The sequence below is a fragment of the Thamnophis elegans genome, chromosome 11 (assembly GCF_009769535.1).
Source record: "Thamnophis elegans isolate rThaEle1 chromosome 11, rThaEle1.pri, whole genome shotgun sequence".
NCBI lineage: Eukaryota > Metazoa > Chordata > Lepidosauria > Squamata > Colubridae > Thamnophis > Thamnophis elegans.
In genome coordinates, this window is record NC_045551.1 from 48,738,122 (window position 1) to 48,748,342 (window position 10,221).

General features: G+C 42.9%; 1 long non-coding RNA gene across 1 annotated transcript; it reads right to left on the reverse strand.

The window, feature by feature from the left end:
- Window positions 1–6,631: 6,631 nt before the first annotated feature.
- Window positions 6,632–9,533, reverse strand: LOC116515050. The gene is made up of 3 exons (XR_004256185.1): window positions 9,450–9,533; window positions 8,321–8,486; window positions 6,632–6,966 (listed from the first exon to the last, which is right to left on the reverse strand). It is a non-coding gene; the product is annotated as an uncharacterized LOC116515050 (long non-coding RNA).
- Between the last annotated feature and the right edge of the window lie 688 nt (window positions 9,534–10,221).

Consider the following 10,221-nt stretch of genomic DNA (forward strand, 5'->3'; position numbering starts at 1 on the left):
AAGACCTGTTAGAAATGTTTGGGCTTCTGTGCTCAGAGAGGGTAGAAGCATGTTTCACAATGTTACAACAACCACAGAGAAGGCATATCCTCTGCCCCAGGTATTCTTCATTCTTAAAGGATCAAAATCTTGAGTAGACTCATTCTGGACTTGAGTATAAGTATTAGCCTTTTTAACATTTCAATCATACCAATCCAAATCAGATTGAAAATGTCATAATCAAGGCAGAATATTAACCAAATAAAATGAATTAAGGACAGAAAGTGGATACTTTAATACTTAATATGTTAGTTTTAAAGAGCTCCTGGAACAAAACAGAGGAAAACTAATTTCTAACATAATGAGAACTGCCACAGATGAAATTACTTTGTTGGTAAACTAATATTATAAAGCAGTTTCATTGCATTATGGATATAAGGTATTTTTTTAAATAAAGTATTTTCTATTTCAAAGCTTGAGTATAGTACAGAGTAATTCTAGAATTGGAGAAAGTTATTTGCTAATCCTTTATTTTGATTGATAAATGCATTCATGTTTAATAATGGAATATATTCATTGTCAAACTTTACTTTGGGATTTTTAAAAATTAACGTCCTGAGCTGAGCATGCCAAATACATTATTAATTTCAGAAATACCATGTATTGGATTATAAATTTAAAAAATACAGTTTGGAGCTGTATGTCAAAATTGTGAAATAAAATCTCTATTCTTTTGCATGGCAGAATGATTAACTGAAAGGGACCATTCAGGTCAAGTCAATCATCTGCTTAGTCTATTTTAAAGGATCTCAACAAATGTATGTTTAACTTCCACTACAAAACACTGCAATGAAGAAAACATATCCTAAATGATAAAATGTTAGGTACCCTGCTGAATTGTTCTTATTACTAGGTCAGTCTAACCTTTCATCTGCTTCCATAGGACCATTCCCATTGCTTCTTTGATTCCTATTGCACACAGTTAAGATTCCTGGGAATCTTTAAATCAAGATTTAAACCAATCATCAATCAATCAATCAATCAATCAATCAATCACATCTTCTATAAATAAATGACCCTTTTTCAGCAATCTATTTCTCCAATCTTTCTATTTAATCATCACATTAATAGCCACATTTTTGAAGTGTAGTTTGCACTTAATTGCAAGGGAAACCTTTTTCAACAAGCCTATGCTGGCTTCCACTACAAGACAGAAACAATCTGGGTGAGCTCAGTTTCTAGTGATTAGATGGAGTTTTCTTCACTGTTTTACAGTCGTGATTAAAGTCTCCTTCAAATCAAGCATGACTTCTCATTTATAGCCCTCAAAATTTAAAGCAGCCCATTATCCAAGGTTTAATCAAACTCTATTTAGCTTCTGAGATCAGCCATTAAATTTGATGCTTCTATCTGTAATTACTGTATAGTTTCCAAGGTGTTATAAATTACTTTGATTTGCTCCAGAATCATCCTTAGTATTACTCAGATTAACTGATCTGTACCACACCAGATGGTGATCTGGCACTTACCGTTTTAGGATTTTTAAATGAAAAAGAATAATTTGTCATACTACTGTGCTTCCCCAAAAATAAGATCCATCCCAAAACAAACCCTACACAGATTTCTTTGGGTGGGCCTAATATAAGCCCTAGGCAGAAAATAAGCCTTGGGAGATGAGCGTGGCCAGCATGAGAGGCAGCAAGCATGCTGAGGCCAATGGGGGCTGGCAGCAGTCACAGCCCACTGGCCCCTTGGCACAGTGCAAATACCGCTAAGTCCGAGTGTGCAGGCAGAGGCGGGGTGGGTGGGTGGGGAAGAAAGGTGATCTGGAAGTGCTGCGCAGCTGCCTGACTCACATGGGACTTGCACGGTTGCACTGGCAGCAGGCAGAGGCATGGGGGATGGGGAAGGCAGATGATCCTGACGTCCTGTGTGGGTGCTTGTTCAGCGCAGCCATAGGCAAGCCAAAAGACAGTGGGACAGTTGGGATTACCTCTGCCTCCTCCTGGCTCTGCTGCACACTTTTCACCCAGAGAGAGACAAAGCTTTGTCTGCTTGCAAAGGCAATGCTTTGAAACTAAGCTAATCACTCCATTTCAAGCCGTCCTTTTGCAAGCATACAAAGTGGAATGTGGGTGTGGGGTGTTTGGAATGGAGCAAATCGCTCCATTTCCAAACACCCCATAGGAGGCCGAACACTTCACCCAAATGGACAAATGATGGAGACTCAAAGCTTTGTGTGCTTGCAAAGGGAACCATTTGAAATGGAGCAGTTAGCTGTATTTCAAAGCTTCCCCTTTGCAAGCAAATGAAGCTTCATCTCCCTCTGGGAGAAAAGTGTTTGAGCAGGTACCACCGGCCCCGCCATCTTCATCCCACTATCTGCTTGCCCATGGCCTCGATTGGGGCCAAGCTCTCAGCACGTCCCAGGCTCCACCTGTCCTGCCAGGGGGGCAAAGAGCCCCCACGAGGCTAGCAGCAGCATGGGCAGCAATTTGGCGGCCACCATGGCGCCTGTGTGGCTGAGAAGTGTCCCAGCAGCAGTTGGGCCAGCAGGCAGGGCAGGTGGAGGCCAGGACATGCCAAGAGCTTGGACCGTTGCTGCCCGACAAGCAGACAGTGGGACGGAGAGGACAGGGCCAGCGGCAGCTGCACTCCCATTCCTGTTGGCCCCCATGCTCGCCGACTCCTGCATTTAAAAAAAAATAAGACCACTCTGAAAATGAGCACTTGATTTATTTTCAAACCCAAAAGAAAATAAGACCAGGTCTTATTTTGGGGGATAAACAGTACCACTGAATATAAGAAACTTAGAATAAGCAAATATAGAAAACAGTAGCTTTTAATTACTTTGGAAGTAATATGCTGGTCATTGGAACCAAAGTCCTTTTCTATGGTAAGTGCAAAAACATTACTACTGGAGCTGAATGTCTCAGACTTCATTGGAACTCAGTCCAAGTATGAGACAGAATTAACCACGAGGATTCCTGCCTTAACCGTATGTAAGTGGAAAATCCTAGGCATTAATATTCACATTTGTTACATACTTTACAAAGAAGATGTTGTAGGCCAAAAACAAAGAAAGACTGCTTCGCAGTGAGCAAAGGGCTGTTCAGTAAATGTCCAAGATTAATTCTGATTATTTGATATTTTCTATCTAGGATACCTTATTTAAGCAGATAGAAGAAATTTTGCTTTAAAAATAAACATTCTGCTGGTACTTTGGCTATTGTCAAAGCTGGTGATATTTGTTTCAGCATCATTCCTAAAATGAGCAAATAGTTTTAAAAGTTCCTTTACATTAATCTGTCCATTAATGTTTGTTTTAAACTATTACATTAAATATTACACTTGATATGTGCATGCAATAGTATGCTAATTGTTTCAAACTTGAAAAATGCTCATTCTGTCAGAATAAAATTCATGTATTATCAGAACAACTTGTGCCATTACTGAGGAAAATGGAACTTGAAAAAACCTGCTTAATTTATTTTTGCTACAAAAATAGGAGGGTAGCCCCTGCTCAGTGCTTGCTAGAGCTAATTAACAAATTAATTGGCCAAGTGCTTTATTGAACAGTCTGTAGACCAGTTTCAAAGCATGCTTAACTATTGTTTCCATTACTATGGAAATTTATTTCAATTAAAAATGACCTTGATGATTTTTTCTTAAATAACGTAGTACAGATGTGCTAACTTCTATATTGACAAAACACACAAACACAAGATGCAGGGGTTTTTATTTGGGTATGAGCAGAAATACAATTGTTCTAAGAAGTGAAGATAACTGCAGATGGTGGTTGTGGTGGTAGGTGAGAAAAGGCTGGGATCTAGATCTAAGTCATGAGAGGATCAAGGGTAGAAAGACTAGTGAGCTATGCAATGTATATTGGCAGTTACTGAGGGCTAAGTGAGAAAGTGATTCCCTGGTTGGCCAATGAAATTTCATTGAGTTGCCAAAAATGCACGTTGCATCAAGACATAGTTTCAAAATCACGTGAAATGATAGTGCTTCTTTATACTGTACTATGGGCACACACTTAGAATACTCCATCCAGTTCTGGTCACTATACAAAAATATTGGGACCCTAGGAGTGCAGAAAAGAGCAACAAAAATTAGGTGGATGGAGGCTAAACTGTAGGATGAACAGAACTAGATCCGTTTACTCTAATGAAGAGGAGGACTAGGGAAGATACGATAGTGTTTCAGTACTTGAGGGGCTGCCACAAGAGCAAAGCACCTGAGTAGAAAACAAGAAGCAATTGGTGGAAGAGATCCAACCTAGAACTAAGGAAAATTTTCCCCGACAGTGAGAACAATTAGTGGAACATCTTACCTCTGGAAATTGTGTGTGCTTCATCACTGGAGACTTTCAAGGAGACTGGACAGCCATTTTCCGGAATTATATGGGGTCTATTCAAGCAAAGGGCTGGAATATAAGACCGCCAAGGTCTCTTCCAACCTTATTATTCTATGTGCTATGTATTCTATGTATCTGAACCCAGTAATCAATTACAAATCAACCATTCACTCTCCCAGTTTACACTAATTTGGTCTCAAATGGCCTGTTAATATACCCAATTACCTATCTCAATATTTTTTGCTGTCCATTGGCTACTCACTTGAAATAATCTATAGGTGCAGTAACCTAATGACATCTCTATTAGAGAATCATCAGCCTTGCTCAAAAATATCTTGTCTGTCCAATTGTCTTTTTCCTACCGTTAAAACTTTTTCTAGTGTACTTTAAATTGCAGGTGCTCTCTATCTCATTGGAACCACATGTCTACATAATTATCCCTATGAAATGTTTTACTTCTTTAAAAAGCTATTAAGATCTTGAAAGAAAATAACTCTGTTCTAAATAACTAGGTTCACCTTGTCTCCCATCTTCATGGGAGAAAACTGACAGTAAATGTGGAATTTTGTTCAAATATTCTTATGATTTACTACACCCAAAAATAGCAAGCCCATGGCCAACCTCTCTGCAAATCCTCGAGTTTCACCTTCTAATGCCCTAAAATTCTCAAGTTCTCCTGGGAGAATTTTTAAAATGTATTTTATATTGTGGCTGCCATACTATCCCATTTTCCAAAAAGTGACTTCAGTCGATTCATGTAGTACAACCCAGGTGACATCATTATCCATAGTTTTTTTATCCACTATTACCAAATTATGCCAGGTTTCTATTATTACAAATATTTGGATTGGATCTCTCTTGGAAACATCTTGACCTGTGAGCAAATTAGCTTCTGGACATTCATCACAAAGCTGTAGTTCTTGCTAAGAAATTTTAAGTTGTCTTTGTAGATTTGCAATCTTTTGATACCCTGGTAAATTACCTGTCACTTCAATTGACCATTTAATTATTGCATCATACATATCCAAAGCAAGTCTAATTGCCTATGACTTAACTGAATCTATTTTTATTAGTGCCAAAACAATGCTGTATTTCCCAATACTTTTATATTGTCATTTTTATACCCTTATATCAACTTCATTGAAGTTTTTGACAAGCCAGAATTCCACTCTATTCCCTGTATATTTGACTTTTACTCCAATTCTACTTCCAGCCTTGGAATTTCATAATTATCTCCAATCCAGGGACTAATGAGACCCAACCCTGTTTAGCATCAATTCCATTCTGCTATCTAGCATTTGTCCAAATTCTAAAACCAAGCAAACTATTCCAGAATTGAATTTTAGGACAATGTGTAATACAAATTGCTTTAAGAACCAGACTTTACCTACAAGTTAACTCTTTAAGTTACGATTCAAAGTTAAACTATGTTTAGTAAAGTATATTTCATTAAATCTGAACTATTAACCCAACCCCTATCAAATTTCATTTATAATTACCAGTAATCAATAAAAGGCTTCCATGAAAGGGATATTTTGAATTTCTCTCCATATCATTTTGAAGGGTGGAAATGTTTTTAACAGGCATCACTTTCTTTTGTGGAATTAAAATTACTCCCAAGTCTGTTCATATTAGGATAATTGGCTCAAAGTACTTCCAACAATCTGACAGGACCCATAAGGAGTATATCTTCTCTTGCACTACCCCATCAACATCCACGTGGCTTGCTATTTACAGTTTCTGAAAACCCAGCTTTTCTCCCAGGTCTTTGGTCAGGCTGGATGTTCTTCCCAGTTTCAAAAGTTAACCCAAGTGTTTTCTGTTCTGAAGGTACTTTTTTCTGTTTTATAGATAACTGAGCATCTTTATGGAATTGTGTGACCTTCTACTAAATTTAATAAATCACTTTTCCTCAGTATTTTCCTCTGAGTAATTTTTCTAGTGTACCATTTCTAATTTTCATGCATCATGGAATAAGGAATCATAACACTATGTACTAATATACTGAGATACCAATTTCTATCTTACACTTTTATTTTAAAAGGACCTAAAGAGATGGCATTATTCACAATGTTTAAATGTTACAAAAATAATGTGAGTGAGAATGCTGTGATGGACCTAGAAAAACAGCTGGGTAGATTACTTCAACTACTTTTGGGGGCAAGTAACATATTACTTTAATTTCAGGAAATCACAAAACACAACCTTTTTATTAATATTAAAGCTTGTGATTTATTGAAAATACTTCAAGTTATACAGGGTTGCTTTATATGTTAAAAGCTCATTTTGCCAACAGTGGAAGAAAAAGTACTTACAGTATCATTGTGCCATTTAATCAAAATTATTTTAGATGCAAAGAATTACATTGATCACTACACCAGTGCAATTGCTGCTCCCAAACAATTAACTGAGAAGGGACCTTAAGTTGTGTGCAGATTCTTGCCCCACCAACCTCAACAGGCCGGGACAAGTGCAATACCACAGATTTAATACAGCATTGCAACCGATCCCAACCTGTGTAGAAAGGGGTACAAATTAGTATACTTTCTTGCCTTTTCACTGCCACAGTCAGTTTTGCATGGATTTGCACAGCAGAGTATCATACAGCTGGATGCAAACCTGCAAAACTAACCAGAGAACAGTGTTTAACAGCCATTAAAAGAAGAAACAGGGAAAAACAGGATATGAAGTTCTTCAGCTAGTAGTACTTTAAGTGCTCTTAATGCAGTAGATTATGAAACACTACCTGCACTATAAGCACTTTAGTGCTACAGGAGCCATTTAGAATCACTTGTACAGTGGAGGATAGCCTAATTAACTCACAATGTAGACATGAAGATAATAACAGGCCACAATCAGTTTTGCATAGATTTGCACAACTACATTCTTCCTGTAGTGCAACTATGCAAAACTAACAGAAGACTGCAAGACACTATTAAATTTTACTTTCTGTGTTAAGTGACTGGGAGAAAATACAACTTCTTATGCCAGAAGGAGCACTTAGGGCAGTAGATGCTAATCTATTTCACTATCTGCACTAGATGCACCTTAGAACAAAAAGCAGTTAGTGCCGTAGCCACTGTGGAGTAAATTCTCAAATGCTTTGAGGCGCTTGCCAGCATAATGCTACAAGTGCCTTCACTGCAGTAGGTTCTATAAATCACTACCTGCACTGTAAGCACTTTGACATTATTCTAACATGACCAGGATCTTCTTATTTCAAACATTTTTTTCACCTGACAAAAAGAAAATCAAAGTTTCCATTAATTTTCAGTATAAGCAAACAAATACATAAAATTCATCACTCATTGTAAAAAAAATATCCGGGTACATCTAACATCTTCAGCAGAAGTATCAAAAAGTTTTATAGATCTAACTAGCAAAGCTTGAATAATTGAACTTGGTATCTATTGACTATTACATGGTCAAACTATGAGGGTTTTTTGAACCACTGTTTCATAAAAATATGATCAAAGCTATAGACCAAAATAAATATACGTTCTTTATCAAAACCTATTTATAAACTAGTGCTTAATACTGCAACTTGTATTATTGTAAAATTAATATAAATGTTTATAGGCCTAAGCCATTAAGTTTCCACCAGTCTTGATAAGTTATTTTACTCTATTCTCAACAATAGTGTCACATATAACTGAACATTTATCAACACTTTTTGCTTCTAAATAAGCAATTCTTTCCAGTGAATATGGAAAGATTTCAGATTAACCCATCAATTAAAAAAAATGTCTGACTCATGAATGCAACACTTAATTCTTTCAAGTAAAAATGAAAGCAGTTTCAGGCACTCATACTTAAAAAGTTAAGGCTAGTGACTAACAGGGAAAGAAAGGGATGCCCCCTTATGTACTACTTTTCTATTTCTTTTTGTACCGACTCTGCCTTCCAAGTGACAGTTTCCCAAGGAGAACTCCCAAGTTTTCTTCACCCAAGTAATTCCAAAAGGATGCAATGAAAACTTACTCCGTGGCTTGAATTTGCAGGGCGAAACATCCAACTGCCAGTTGCTCCGCCGCTGTAGGAGATGATAAACCAGTCGACCTTTTGTAAAAGCCTCTCGCTGGAGGGAGGGAAAACCGGGGTTTCTTCCTCCCCCATCCTCCGCCTTTCAACTTCGAAGGCGCCACACCTAACGACAAGAGAAACAAGAAAGTAAGTTATTCGCGGCGTTTCAACCAACGGGGACTTGAGCAAAGGCGGCCCGAGCGACGACCGGCTAACGGGAGGCGACCGCTGGAGCTGGCGGGAAGCAGCCGGGGAAAACACAATGGCGCCCCCCGAGCCGGGCTCGCGGCTTCTCCGGAGCAGCACGTGCTGCGCGACGGACCGGACCGGCATGGGCGCCAGGGGGCGCTGCGGCGGCAGGTCAGAGGCACGGCAACCAGCGCAGCGCACTTCGCTTCCTCACCCCGCTGCCTCTTTCCTCCACCCCCGCCGGCCAGGCCCGAGCTCGTACTTCCTTTCCGCGTCCCAACACACGCCTCTCTCCTCGGGTCATCTTCGCTCGTCGGGGAGGCCCTTTGCCCCGTCCGCCGACTCCCGCTCGGGCAACCTGCAGCGGCGGCGTCTCCCACATGGCCGAGGCCTAGTGAGGAACAATCGGCCTCAGCACGCGCAGCCGCCGCCATGTCCCGGCCCCGCCCCCCTCGGCAACATGGCGCCGCCGCCGCCGCGGCCCCGCAACCGCCGGCGACTTCGCACTTACTCTCTCAGCCCCGGCTCCCGGCGTGGTTCCCAGTCCGGCAACGAAGGCCGGGAGCGGGCTGGGGACGCGGGACGGCGAAAAGGTCCGGCGCTTGGCCCGCCGGGCCCAGGGAAGGAAGACCGCCCCCGCCCCTCCCAGAACAAAAGCCCACGCGGAGGGCCGGATGACCTCCCGCTTCTCTTTCCCCGGCCCGGCCGACTCTCAACGCCGCTGGGCCTCACGGGCCACCCCCTCCGCACCTCACCCCCTCTGGCCCACTTCCCTTCGCCCGCGTGGAGGGGAAAGCTCGTTCGCCCCGTGCCCCATGTGCCCACTGCTTTTGTTCTGAGGGGGGTAGTCGAAGCCGAGGCCGCCTCCAAGCTCCCCGCCATAGCGCGGCGGACTTACCTCGGGCCCTGGGCAGCCTCCTACCGGCCCGAGTGAGGCGGCGGCGGCGGTTGCCGCGGCCGCCGCGCGGCCTTTTCAAATCTCCCTCATTCCGGCCCCGCCCGCCCCCGTGCGCGCGGCCGACTGCTTCGTCGCGCGGGAGGCGCCGCCGCCGTTCGGCTTGCGCGCGCGCAGGGACGGAGCTCCCTTCGCCGGCCATGCGCCCGGCCAACCGCCGCCCCCCCTCCCTTACACACACACAGTCTTTTTTTTCCCCGGCGCGAAGCACCCACAGGTCGGCAAGAGCCCGTAAACTCACCCGCAGCCAACCGCCGCCACCGTCGCCTGCCCCACCCCCTTCTCCCGCTCTTCTTAGAAAGCACGGAAGGGGCGGGAAGCAGGAGGGAGGGGGGAGGAGACCGCGGCGGCAAGGATGATGGCGGCGGCATCAAGGAGGGGAGGAAGGGGAAAAAAAACCCATGTGGATTAGAAAAAAAATGAAGGGCGGTGGCTCCCGCCTCCACGTAAATATCCACACTCCTCTGCCCCGCCCTCATTAGCATAGAAAACAAAGTGCTTTCGAGCGGCCGCGCCGCCCAATCACAGGCGGCCCCGCCCCCCGCAAGCAAACGGCGAGGCCCCGCCCCTTACTACTGCTTGTTCGGAGCGCTACTCTTACGTTCCTTCTCCCGCGCACGGCGGGAGCCTGATTCATTCCCCCTGGCTCGTCTTCAGCCGCATCTCTTGGCTGGCTCGGGGGATTCTCCTTGACGGGGGTGGAAGGGAGGAGGAG